Genomic DNA, 14,494 nt, shown 5'->3' with positions numbered 1-14,494 from the left:
AAAGGATGGCGACTCGTGCTGTGAATTTTTGCGGGCCTGATTTTACATTCTCCAATTTTTTTAGGTTTGTATTACTGCATATTTGTGATGAGCTATGGAGTAAGACGTGTGCTGAGTTAGGGTTACCTTGAGAGGTTACTCTACTTCTGTTTTATGGTGTCTCAAGAAAATAGTCAAATCTTAAGGCTTACCTGACTAACTAAAGTTCTAGATCTCTAGTCTGTTACTCTTCTATCTGAGCTTCAGTAGACAGTGCACCGGCCGCAATGCTAAAGTCTAACGTATATCTCAATACTAAAACAAGAGCGGAGTAGAGAGAGAGAAATATACTTTATTATTATATCAGGTATGACTGGTACCGACTAAAGGGGTAGCGTGTTGTGTTACCAACGGGTAAACAGATAAACATTTTAAAGGAAAGTTATTTCCTTATTTTCAACCAATCAGGGTTGAGTATTTTAGTTTATATTTATTAACATTAATAAAGTCTCTAGATCTTTTTGTTGGAAGTCAACACTGACTCCATTTTTCCGGGTTTTAGAGTTTTTTGAAAGTCTTCTGTACTATAAGTCAATTTCTTTTATTCTCTCTGAAGGATTTTTTCTTTCTGTTTGAATGTGTTGCTTGGTAATCGTTTTCGTCAAAGAGTATAGTCCCAGACATAGGTTGCCCACAGAGCAAGGAATGAACATCAACAACCACAAAAGTATCTATTCCAGTACCACTTCCAGTGGATGAAGATCCTTTTGGGTAGCTCCAGTGTTGATGTGTGTTGTGCTCCTGATGTCCGGTGACTCACCTGACTTACCTGATTTATTTTTGTTGGCTGTTAAAGTGTTTACTGTTTTTCTCTATGTTTATGTATTGTAATTGTTCTGTGTTAATACGTAGTATCCCTTCCGGTTGGAAGAGTTTTTTGAAATTGTCATTATGTAATTGGTCGAAGAAATCGGGGGTAGTGAGTTTATTTGTCAAGTCTCTGTTGACAATCATGGAAATTGTTAGTGACATGTGACTTTTTGGCCATGTTATATTTTGTTACTGAAGATGAACATGTATTATTACTTTTGATGTCTCCCGAAATCAGAGGTTATTCTGACGCCACCAGTTTTTACGAATTGTTTTTCCATACTTCTACTGGTGTGGGGTAACTATTGTTCAATGTTATTTTTCGCGTTCGTCGTATCTGTAAATTTGTTGAAGGTTACAGATCTCGCTTATTTTCTTTATAATGGCTAAGCGCAAAAATGTCCCATTGCCTTATTCCCATTAACAGTTATTTCATCATTGTGTGAAAGGTTCGCCGGATACGATACAGTCTTCAATCTTCCAAATAATTCCTCTTTTCCTTTTGAAGGAAAAGTTTTTGAGTATTTGCTACAAACATAGTTGTTAGTTGTTACTAATGTATTACATATGATTGCATAGTATGTGTTAGAATATCATGTGCTTCATTTTGAATGTGAAAATTTCGAATTGTGAACATTCTCAATGTTTCGTCTGTTCTACCGTTTTTGTATTTGTTGTAACGTTTTGGTGACTACTGTCAAATACTTTTTATACGGTAGGTTATGTTCTGTATGAAAGATTCTACATGCATTACACGATGAAACTAATAATTATGTTCACAGGGTTGTCATGTTATGACTCATGTTGTTAGTTAGCAAGCGTGCAATCTATGTTAGAATTGTGCATGTTTGTTAGTACACATTACTATAGTGTATTATTATACACTGTGTTACTCATTCCTCTTGTTACTAATACCTTGTTCTATTTTTGTTTTCTTTTTATTTACAAATTTGCATATATCTAACTATGGAAAACTTTTCATATATACATGTATACAAGTAAATAAGAATAGGGGTAAGTGATAAAGTTAAAAAAATTTATTGTATTTTTTAGATTCTATTACACATTAAGTGTCATACTAAAATAAATGGGGTTCAATCACATTTAAGGATTGTTTGCAAAATGGGTTTTGTTAATAGCGTTTATAAAATATTTTTTGCACGGGAAATATGCAGAGGAACATCTATAGTTAGATGTATAACAATAAATGTTTATAACAATGTTACAATGATATTGTTCTGGGTATTACGAAACTTGTTACTACATCAAAACTTGTTACAGAATATTCCTTGTTAGAGTTTCTCTGTCTGCTTAGGGTGATTTGTTCGATCCCTATATTGTTGATATTCCTTGATGAAGTGATCATCTTTTGAAAGAAAATATGCCGCGAGATCAGTTATTTCATCTAGTGACACTTCTGTTATTGATGCTTTTACCAAGCTTCGTATTTCTTTCTCGATATCCGAGGTCTTGCGTTCATTGTTATATTGTATTCGGTTTAGGAAAGCTCTGTTTGTTACGCTGCCTTCCTCACACGGTTCTAACGCTTCTATGGGTACAATGAGCGGTCGTTCGGGCGCTTCCTTGGGTTGGAAGATATAGTAATTCTTTACAGGGTCGAAATTACGTAGTGTTCCAATTGTGTATTCCCATTTTAGTCTGTATCCGTAGTTAGGAATATATGGTGAAATTAATTGATCGTTTATATGTATATAACTCTTTGCAGTATTCATGTTCTTATCGCGTAAAAACGTATAGTATATTAAGTTGTGGACCAGCTTCGTTTCATGTACTCTATTATTATTGTTCTGAACATCCTTTGGTGTCGGATGTAGGAAATTGAAGCTGAGTTGAAAAATCTGGTGGTCAAAAACGCTGTATGCGGAAAGGTCTTGGGATGCCTTTGCTACGAGGTTATCAAATGTACATATTATAGGTATTTTAAATTCGTAGTCGTAGTCGTATAAAAAGCGTTCTGTTAGACTATAGAACTGTTTTAAAATTGGGTATGCTGTTTGATGGTATTTATCGCGTCCCATATTTTTAGTACTAAGTTTCACTGTATTCGTGTTCTCAGAAGGTAATGGTGGAAAATATTCTGAGACACGATCTTTTAGGTTGTGTAGCGGTGCCATTACAAAGTTATAGTCCCGTGAATCGAATGGCATTTCAGACCAATGACGATAACTTAATAATGGATTATAGTTACTGTTATGTGGGTTATTCAGTGTTCGGGGATCTTTGTCCTGAAACCATATGGTTGTCATTACTGTTGTTGTTGGGGATTGTTCGTTAGTGGATTGGTCGTAAGGGAATTGTAGATTGTTCGGTCTTATATGTGATGGATATCTATGTGATAAACGTTGTTGAACGTGATATTGCGGTAATTCGTGTTCGTTATCGTTAGGTGGAGGTGGTCGTACTGTTGGTGGATAGTTAGGTAGAGGTGGCGATTGGTATACTGTATTTGGCGTGTTATTTATGCCATCGTTACGTGGTCTGTTATTCTGGTAACTATGTACGCTAGTACTGTTCCTTGTTCTGTTACGTTATTATTTGTTCTGTTATAAAAGGAATCTTGATTACGTTTGTTTTCTGTTTGTTTTTTTCTAGTAACTTGTTCCTTTATAACCTGTGCGATCTCTTTCGGTGTTGGTTGGTTCAATGCTGTTTGTGTATGTTGATCGGAAGTGGCACATTCCACTTCGACTCTCATAGTTGTTTTCCAGTCCTGTGGGTTATCAAAACGATCGTCTGTCTGCGTGCTGCAATCAGAGGCGTTATCGCGTATTGTTCCTGGACTTGAACGTCCTGATCCTGAACTGAGTTCTCCTTCCTCAACGTCATAGCTGAGGGGCGAATCTGCTCGGTATGGAGTCTCGGGCTCATAGTTCATTTTGTTTGCCATATCGTTTCTTGTTCGCTGAAAGAGAATTCAGTTTGTTACATATTCTTAACTTTGTATTAATTACAATTGATTGTTACAGGTTTATATATGAAACGTTGTTCATTTAGTTTGTTACAAACACACTTGTTATCAGTGGTATCTTTGTTACTGTCTGTTATACAATTGTTATTATTCATTATTTATTCATCTATTTATTCATTTGTCGGTATTATGATTTATGAATACAATGTCCATTCATATTCGTACAGGAATATGTTTCTGTGGTGAATTGGTTAGTACCATTGTGTTACTTATATATGTATATTATATTGCAAGGGATAGGAAGTTTACATGTATTTCTCGAATATATCAGATGTGTTAAGTATAAATATAGGAAAATACATGAAATATGGGTGGCGGGTGTATTGGAATTTAAATTAGGATAAGTAGTGGAATATCTGGCAAGTAAAAATGTCGTTGAAAGAGTATAAAGCATGTTAGTTGTTCATAGCTGAGTACAAGTTTATACTTCATATGTATCTGCCGAATGAGTGTCAAAATATGTTACTTCATTCGTATCTGGTTGGTCATCATTTTTCAGGATGTCTAAACTATGGCTGCGGTTATGCATTTTATTAGCTGCTAAGTTTAACTGATTGAAATCTATTGGTGGGGGGTTTTGTATTTCCATTAGTTTTACTGATGGTATGAGGTTTTGTTGGTTTGTCGATGTAGGTGATGGTTGTGGGATTTCGTATGGTGTTGTTTTACTAATACTCAAAGGAGGTTCATATGAACTTCCATGAAATGTTGATGATTGTTGTTGGATGTTAGGCGCACTAGGGATGGGTGCGATATGTGGTGTAGTAAGCGATGTTGTTTGGGGTGTATTAAAAGATACGTTATTCCCTAAACCTTGATATGCAGGTGGTGGGGTAATAAGTTGTGGTGGTAGTATGGGTAGCTTGTTTTCAGTTATTATTTCTAATGGTTCAATTTTTAATGGTTCTTGTTTGTACCTTCATTCTGGCAATGGCGGTTTTTTTTCTTTGGTGGTGAATCTATTGTCTGAACTGTAGTCCCTTATCTGTTCTGCGAATAGTTGTTTTATAGTGTTTGTAATTAGTATCAATATAAATTTGTGATGGTTTATCGTTATCGTTGTGATCTGTTATATGTGCTATATCTGAAGAGTGTCGGCGGAAAATGTTCTTCTTTGGTTTATTATGTCTGGTATAGTGTGAATAATTTTCCTCACTATCGTGACTAGTTTCTTCTTCTTGAATTTGTGCTACTAGTTGCTTTAATGACTGAGAAGATGCCAAATATTCCTGTTAGAAGTATTTTTGTAATACTAGCTTTTTTGCCAATTGCTTTATGAATTGCAAAAGCATTGTAGAATTTTGTTATAAGATTTGTTAAAAATAGTATCATACTAATCATGGCATATATGATTGCCATTTTTTCTAGGATGTACCATGTCGCAGTCAAAAATTTTCCAGTTGACATTGGGTTGGTCGATTTGGAAGTTATATCCATTCATATTTAGATCTTTTAACCATTTTAGTGATTGTTCATAGTTTTTGTATGTTTGTAGTAATCCTGGTTGTTCAAGTTCTAACATTTTTTGCGCATTTGCTGATGTAGCTTCCTGTAATGGTTTTTCGCGGTCTCGCATGTATTCGTGTAGTAGATCTCGTTTTCGTTCTTGAATTAATTGTTCTCTACAGTATACATCACTTTCTATCAAACGTGCTTTACTAAACATGTTGTCTAGTACTATTTCTTCAGGTGAAATAGTATTCAGTACAGTTTCGACTTTTACAGGGTATGGTGTGACTCTGTATCTCGCTGTTCCTTCAGTGTCTATTGATATTAATTGATCAAAGTTACTGTGTGAACATGGGACTTTCTTCGCCCATAAGTATGTTTGTCGTGTTAGTTGGTGTACGTATTGTACTCTGTTTTTGTATAGAATTGGTATTTGATCATAACATTCGCGTGTTTGTGGTACATATAGGGGTGATGATTTTTTCGCGCATTTATACATTTTCATTACTTTTACTCCTTCTTGTTTGACAAATATTGATCTGTCTCCAGTGAGGATATATCCTAATAGCGGAGTGTTCTTTTGTACTTGTGTTAATGTTAATTGTCGAAGGTTTCTAGTTTGTTCGCAAATTTGTGAATAGAATTCTATAGCTTGTAGACTTATTCGTGAGTAAATTTTACTCATGTAAAGGTCCATTTTCATGTTCAAATGTGTGTTTTCATTTACAAAACAATAGTAGTATTGTTTGTTATCTTCGTCTTCATATCGTGTACGTTCTGATATTATTTGTTCTGGTTTTATTCTGATAAATTTTTCATCGTCAATTTTAACTTTCTTTCTTGTTACTTTTTGTCCAGTATGCATATCGAATCCGTATTCGTAGATGATGTATATATCATCATATTCTGTTTTGTGTAATGGTTGCAATGAACCGCACTCGCGTTCGACGAGTGGAAATACTTCGAATCTAGTAGCGATGGTGTCTGTTTTGTTTAATTTTTTTTGTGTTATATCAGGTTGTTGGACTGTTGTCCATTCAGCGTTTGTTTCTATCCAATATCTATCTTGGTACTTTACCATGAATGCATCAAATCTAATTAGTTCAAATAGTTGACAATGTGTTTGTGGTTCCCATACTATTGTTGCTTTTGTTAATGGTGTTGGGAGGCATTCTCCTTTGCGGAGATCGCAGGGTAGTTTTGTTCCCATATTTGATATTTCTTCGTTGTCTAGATTTAGTATTAGTGATACCTCACGTATTTCTAGTGTCCAGTCTAGTATATCTAATCTGTTCTGTTTTCGTGGTCCTTTCACGCAATTTGATTGTGCATTTTTAATTGCGCTTGGTATCCACATTGGATTTGAGTAATCATAAACTATTCATCCGTATGGCGGTACCAAAGGGGTAATCATATCGAATTGTATTCGACCTTGCATTTCTTCAATCTTTTTCTGAAGTGGTGGATTAGCGATATAGTTGAATGAGATATTATATCTTGTTGGTGTATATCTTGTGTTCTTGAGAAAGTTTATTCTAGCGAGTTCGTTTCGAACTTCATCCGCGTCTAATATTTTTGTTCTTTGTGCGTCTGAAACGTAATAATTTGGTCTATTTGCTCTAATGTAGTCGGTGTGTTGTGAACACCATTCTACGCGTTCTTTAATTGTTCCTGCAACTGCGTATGCTCTTATTTCTACTGCTTGTGCTTTTGATAATAACTGTACTTCGGTCTTTGTCATATCTAAATCTAATGGTTTGAATTTACATGTGTTTATTTTGTTTAATTCGTAGTATATAACATTAGTTATTTCTTCTGCATCAAAATCGTAGTGTTCGATGAAAATGTCTTGTGGTCCTGTTGCGGAGCCGTTAATATTCTGTCCTTTTAGTTCTACAAATGCTATTTGTGTTTGTCTTTTGTGTCTTTTATTGTTCATGTCAAATTTGTTTAATATGCTATCTGTTAATCGTTCTCTATAGAAGTTCCAGTTTCGTGTCCATTTGTCGATGGCTATTTCCCACTTTGCTTCGTAGTCTGAATTGTTTCTAAAATTATTTAATTCTTCTATTTCAGTATTGTTGAAGTATTTTGGATAAGTGTTGGTATGATTTTGATGATATACATAGTGTTGAAGGTTATCATATTTTTGTTGATGAACTGTATGGTAATTATTAACGGCTTTGTCATTTCTTGTTTTGTTTTTATTTTTAAAATGTTTGATTTGTATTTCCATTTTTCGTTTATACGGTCTTTAATGCGTTGTCTAGCTTCATTTTTCACTCTTTGTTCCATTTGTATTTTGTTTCCACTTTCATATAAATATATATAATTTTATTAATAATAATATGAGAATGATAGCTTTCAGTTGAATCGACATGTGTAGGATAGACCGGTGTGTGGATTGTAAAATGTTGCAAACCCTAAAGTTTGTTTTGTATATCTGTCGAATTTGTATATAAATTCAATGCAGATGAAAGGTGCTGGGATTGTGGTCGTGACTATAGATGGTGTTGTAGCGTGAAATGGATGATTAAAGATAGTGTTATATTTTATCGTTGTGTTAATTTTAAGTTCGAGAGCTGGTGTTGCTAAAACGTTAAGTGCTGCGTTGCGTTGGCGATGTGTGAGATTTAAAGTGTTTGTTAGTCTATTTCTTGACCAATTAGTAAGTGTATCACCAAGATTGGTAGGTCCATATAACGGCGGAGGTGGATTCCAAGTTTTGTGGTCTAATGGGAAGAGATATGTATGTTCATTTGTACTACTTTGAGTTGGGGGTTACAATTAAGTATGGGGGTAGATCGAATTCGTCCTGGATGGCTTGAGGGTAATCTAATGTCGGGTATGAATGATGATGGGGATAATGCTGTATTTCTCGGAGGTTGCAAGGTGTTTGGGATTTCGACTCTTGGTGAGCTTACTGATGTACTTGATGATGATGTTTGATTTGTTCTCAATGGTGGTGTACTTGTACTTGCGGATTGTGGTGATGTTGCTGACCAAAGTGAACTATTAGGTGACTGTAATGGTTGTACTCGGAAGTGTTCTTGAACAAAATTGAAGTCTTGTCTCTGTGAAAATGTTGGGGGTAAGAAAGGATTTGCTCTTAGTTCTGATGGTGTTGGTGTATGATCCGTAATAACACTTGAGTGTTCACTTGGTGAACTGATACTAAAATTGTGCAATGTAGGTGTTCCTGTTCTACTTGGTGGTTCTGATTGCCCTGTTTCTAAAGGTCTTATTATATTGGATTCTATGTCTGTTGATCCATATGAGACTAATGTTGAGTCTTGTGTCGGAAATGATAATGACGATCGACGTCGTGCTCTTTGAAGTTCTCTTCTTTCCGGTCGTTCCCGTCGTACAGTATACGGGTTTTCGTTATCTGGGTTTAAAGTATCATCAATTTCTGGTGAAGTTGGAATATTTGTTAAGTCTGTGACTTCATTATGGTGTGGTCTTTCTGCGTGATTTTTACTTTGATTATTGCTTGATGACGCAATTTTTGCGGGCTATATCTTATGCTCCTGGGCCAGGTCCGTGGGGTGGGAGGTTAAAGAATTGTGGGTGTAAAATAATGAGTGGTGTTGATTCTTGTCCTGGTGGATGTGTTTGTGCTCCTAGGTTCGATATCCAAATTTCGTTGTAATCTAACCTGAGATTTAATTGATATATTATGACGTTACCGTATAATTGAGAAATTTCTGGATATCCTATCTGTAAGTAGAATTTTTGTGAGTATAGGGTGTAGTAAATGGATTCTTCAATATCAGGAATAGGATCAATTTTTATGGGTGCAGAAAATATTCTATTAGACTTAAACACATACGTATGATAAAGTAAATTATAAGTGCGCTTTTAATAAATTTAAATATTTCGAGTTCTATGATATCTATATTGGAATTGCATATGTGGAATATATCAGAATTTATTTCATTCATGAGATGTTTTTATTGTACTGGTGGGCTTGAATAGACAACTCTACGATTTCGTACGACTTCAGTTATGGTTACTATAGCTAGGTACGTTGAAATAACTACGATACACGGTACTAGAAAGATAGTTAAGAAAAATATTACTTTAGATAATAGTAAATATGATGCTATTAATGCTTCTGTCAAAACAATTTTTGAAACTATTGTATTTGTACTTGTTTTTAATGTGTTCGTGGATGTTAGTGTGATTGTTAGTGTAAATTGGATACAATGCTCCGCTGGAAAGTGACAGTTATTTACTGTTGTAACTGACACTTAAAGGTGCCGCACTATCAAATTTTGTGAAAGCTTTATTGATATATGCCTATAACAATGAGTGGTATCATTACAGTTGTTACTTTTTTGTTCTGTCGTCAATGAGGTGTATAGCTTCCTTTTTTAAAACTACAAGGAAAACTGTGTAAAACTGGTTTAAGTTGACACACTCTCTAGTGTTAATTTGTTGTTTCAGTGTTTCAAATTCTGTGATTGTTTCAGTTCACGGTGCTGTGTTTTTGAGTAAATCAAAGTGTTTTTCTCCCCAAAAGAGTTTTATCTCTTGTCCGGTTTATGTTGTTCCTTCTTTGACAAAGAGATAATTTTGAGTTGATACTTTACATTTTGTTAGTTTAACGCTATCGTCATCAAAATGTATATGACTGTCAGATGGGTTGTCAAATTCAATAAAATCGTCTATTTGGACTGATATTTTTATGACAAGTTGGTTCTTACTAAATAAATTCAAAAATTATGAAACTGACAACATAGGTGGTATGTCATTACGATGGTGACTATAATGATGTATAAGTCTTTCTGAAATGAAATGAAGATAATTCAGTTTACCTGGTTTGTCGAATCGTTTTATGTAGAAAGTTGATAAAGATGTGATAGAATTTTTAAAAGCCGTTTTTACAAAATTACTCTGAATGTTTTCAGAAATTACTGAGAATTGGATTTTGAGGAAATGGTTGAAATTCTGTTCTGGTTGAGAATGGGGCAAGAAATTGTTTATGAAATTCTGACTTGTTCGAGAATTGTCTCTACAATTGAGAGTCGGTGATGAGATTTTGTTGAGGTGGAATTTTTAATTTAAGATTTTGTGTTAAGTTAGAAACAGAGTTTTAGTTAGAAATTATTTAAGTTAGTTTTAACTTTTGTTATCAGCTTAGCTGAAATGAAGAAATTTTTCTGATTTGAGAGAGGTTGTGATTTGTACAAGACAAAATCGGAGTTGTGATTTTTACTTAAATATTCGGTGCTCTCTACAATGTTGGTGACATTAACATATCTTCCGTTTTTCTTTCTTGGTTCTTGAAGTTGCCAATTTTACTAATTTTCTGGTTGTAATTAGTATTTTGGATTGTTATCATTTGATTTATGAGTGTCTTTTGTGGATTTTCTTCGGCTTTCGTGTTACGATGTTTTTCTTGTAATTGGTATGTTGGAAAGTAATTGGTATGTTTGATTGGTTGATGACGTTATCTTTTGCTGGTAGGTAAGATACCAATTAGTTATCTAAAGGTAGTAATTTGTTTCAAGTAGGTTTTTTATTGATGGTATGCTCGATGAAGATGGTGACTCCATCTGCTGGCTTTTTAAAATCCTTTGAAAGGTTAGTGCTAATGAGCTACAGGTTCGTTAATTGTTTCAGTTGGTGCAGAAATGGTGTAAATGGTACAAATGGTGCAAACTGTTAATTTGTCTTTCTGTTTGCAACGTAAATATTCGTTGATGGTTGATGTTGTGTTGTAGTGTCTACTTCAACACATAATTGATCTGTGTTAGATCTATTTTGTTAATCACCATCTGGTAATGGTGGGAAATGTTAATTGGGTTGACATTTTTAGTTTGTTACTAATTGCGTCTGCCTGGGAGCCGTTTGTCCCGGTACTTTGTTCTTCAAATCTCTTCATCTTACTAATGAAGATGGTTGTTTTGATCTTTTCTTCTTCTTTTAATGATGTGTTCGTTTACTAATGAGGTATGTGGTTACTAATGAGGACTATGACGTCCGTCTTTTCAACGTCCGTTTTTGCTTATGACGTAGATTTGGGCTATGACGTATAATTTGTTAAAATGTCACTGTGAAATGTCTAGTTAGCCGAAGGTCATTTGACCGATGAATAATGAAATTTGAACTGAATTGTATTTGTACAAATTTCAGGTAATGAGTCGTTCCACTCTGGATTGTTACTGTCCGGATTGGTACATGTAGGTTACAACAAATGTATTGTTACAACGAATGGTTTATTACAACTACTGGACTGTTACTGTAGTAATTACTGTTCTCACTGGATTGTTGCACTTCTTCATAGTTATATCACTATTTGGTTGTTATCTGACATTTATGTCTTAACGTTAAATACTTGCTAGTAGGCTAACAACATTGCCAGCAGTGTCAATTAGTTCTGGCAAAGATTTGTTATTGTCTTCGGCCTGAACTGTTATTTGCACCTATTCATCATTATGCGGGTTACTCGTTTAAAAAGAGGAAATTATTCCAATTTGAAAAGAAGAAGTTATTCTTCACAGTGTATATGTTGGAGATGAAAGGAGAAAGTTGATCTTTTCAGTGTATGTTTATGTTGAACTCATTATTTTTTATTTCGTATTCGTTTTAGTGTTATCCTGTTTAGTAATAGTAATAATGTTGTTTTTTACCTGTTTTGTGTTATTATTAATGTTCCCTTTTTATTTTATCTGTTTTTTTATAATAAATTGTTTGTTACTAATATTGACATCTACAAAATGTCTATTCCATTCCGCGAGTCCTCAATCGTGGAGGATATTGTTATTTTGGATTAATTTGTTATTTGAATTTTGTTATTTGGTTTATTTGTTTATTGTTTTTACTTCGATCAACTTCAAAAACGTCTATTCCAGTTCCAAGCCTGTGAACATCAAAATACTGTTTGTTATTTGTTTTACTGTGTTTTGCTATTTTGTTTATATGAAAACAACGTGTAGAATCTTTAGTGGTTGGTTCAGGGGCTAGTATCATAACCAGTTTGTGTTAGAATAATGTTTGTTATTTTGACTTATATTGTTTTATTTATTATTTGATTTATGTGTTGACAGCTAGTGTTCATGTGTACCACGGGAGATGGATGTGTCATGAGGTGGATCGAAGATGATGAATGACAGTTAGTAAAGATTGTGAATTGAAGTGTTCAAGAAGATTGTGAATTGAGGTGTTCAAGATGTTGATGATGAAGAAAGAAGATTTTGATGATGAAGAAAGTTTTCACCATTTTGTTATAATTATTTATTTATCGTTTGTTACCATTGAAGGTGTTAATACCTGTGTGCCTAGGTAATTTGAAAAGTTATAAGTTTGAAAAGTTATAAGTTTGAAAAGTTATAATAGATCTGGTTTGATCGATCTGGTGAACAAGTGATATTCCAAGGTTTGTTATAATGTATGTTTTAAAGGTTAGGGATTGAGTTAGGTGTATTTGTTATTAACACTTTCCAGATTTATTGATGTGTTTTGTACTTTTTGTGTGTTATTATTCTTATTGTTTAAATATAAATATCCTTTTTTTTAATAACCTGGTTTGTTTGTTTCGGGGTTACACACACAGGTTCGGGTTAGGGAAGTGTGTTAAAGTAGAAATACGGGATGTATTTAGGTAGCAAGTTATACTGGGTATATTTAGGTACATGTTAATCTATTACAGAGCTGGGGAAATACGTAGTGCTCTTTATCAAAATAGTTAGGCATAAATATGATTCCTAAATAGTATAGATTGTAGAGTAATATATATTACATAATATATAAATGATAGCTTGTAAGGTAGTCCGTTTAATGACTTTTATTAGTATTAAGATTTTAATTATATTTAATGAATTATATATTTTTTAATATTATATAATTATATATTACTATTTTAAGTTTTTACTATTGTAATGTGACCTTCCTTTTCCGAAGGTTATATTGATGTGTATGTTTTGTATCCGGGTTGTGGATATCTTTTTGAATGTAAGTTGATGTGTTTGGTTGTTTTAGTGTTGGTATTTCTTTTATTAGGAGACAATTTTGTAGTTCTAATTTGATGTGTTTTTCTTTTGGATAGTATGGTACAATGTGATTTCTGTGTATTGTTATTTGTTCTTTATTGTTATCTTTTAGGATGTACGTTGTTTCGGTTGGTTTATCAATAGTCTAATATGGTCCTGTTTTGAGGGGTAATAATTTTTTCGATACTCCCTCAATTTGTTGTTGATTAGTGACTAATACAAAAGTATTTTTCTCAAGAGGTTTTGCTGTTCTAAATCGAATGTTCATTTCATCGGTTAACTTCCTTCTGTTTTGTAGAATTTTTGTTATTTTTTGATATGTATCGTTGTAGTGTTTTTCATTGTCTAGGAACCTTTTTGCGAATGTTCCTTTTTGTAATTTTGCAATTTTAGGATGGCTGAAATGGTTTTCCAAATGTGTATGTGTAGGTTGTGTGTTAAATGCACTTTTATCCGATGGTTTGCAATTACCGATTTCATCCGTTGTCGTTCCGAGTTTAATTTTCGTTGGTTTTCTCGGTTTTTGACTGAAAACAACTTCATAAGGAGACTTGTCTAGTCGTTTCTGGTATTGTGTGTTTTACGCGTATGGAAAGAATTTTGCTTTTCGTGACCAATTATTGTACTTTTCATTTAGTAATGTTCTAATGAATTGTCCAATTATTCTATTTGTCCCTTCCACTAATCCGTTTGTCCAAGGTGCATATGTTGTGCTTGGTTTAAACTTTATTTCGAAGTAATTGCATAAATGTGTTAATTCTGTATTGATGTACTCAGATCCGTTGTCAGATCGGATTTCTTCGGGTAGTCCGAATTTCATGAACCATGTTTACTACTTATTAACAAGAGATTTCCAGATTACAATGAATTGCTAGGTTGCACACGTGGGTAAAACATAAAACCCGCAAATTTTACAAATCAAAACAAATCAGAAGTCATCAATCAATCAAAACAAATTAAGGAAATCAAGCTTGTGCTTGAACACTCCGGGCCGCGTGCATGAGGGTAAAACTGAATACTCTTGTTGTATTTTACAACTTAAGATTTCGACAATCAAGTTTACATGATTCTTTTGCTGATATGTAATTTCAACATTGTTTTGTAATGTCGAAGCTGTTAAGATGCTCTGTTGTCATAATTGAGGGCATTTTTTGCTTTCTGTGTGTGTGTATGTTTAAATTTGTTGTACACTCTTCCGGGGCGACACCTA

At 33.8% G+C, this 14,494-nt stretch overlaps 1 protein-coding gene across 1 annotated transcript in view; it reads right to left on the bottom strand.

Moving 5' to 3' along the window:
* The window catches only part of LOC142337087 (lactosylceramide 4-alpha-galactosyltransferase-like), a 147,027-nt gene that overhangs the window by 65,190 nt on the left and 67,343 nt on the right, over positions 1 to 14,494 (bottom strand). The window lies entirely within an intron of this gene.

The sequence above is a fragment of the Convolutriloba macropyga genome, chromosome 3 (assembly GCF_964194025.1).
Source record: "Convolutriloba macropyga chromosome 3, txConMacr16.3, whole genome shotgun sequence".
Classification (NCBI taxonomy): domain Eukaryota; kingdom Metazoa; phylum Xenacoelomorpha; order Acoela; family Convolutidae; genus Convolutriloba; species Convolutriloba macropyga.
This window is presented reverse-complemented; position numbering and strand designations above follow the sequence as displayed.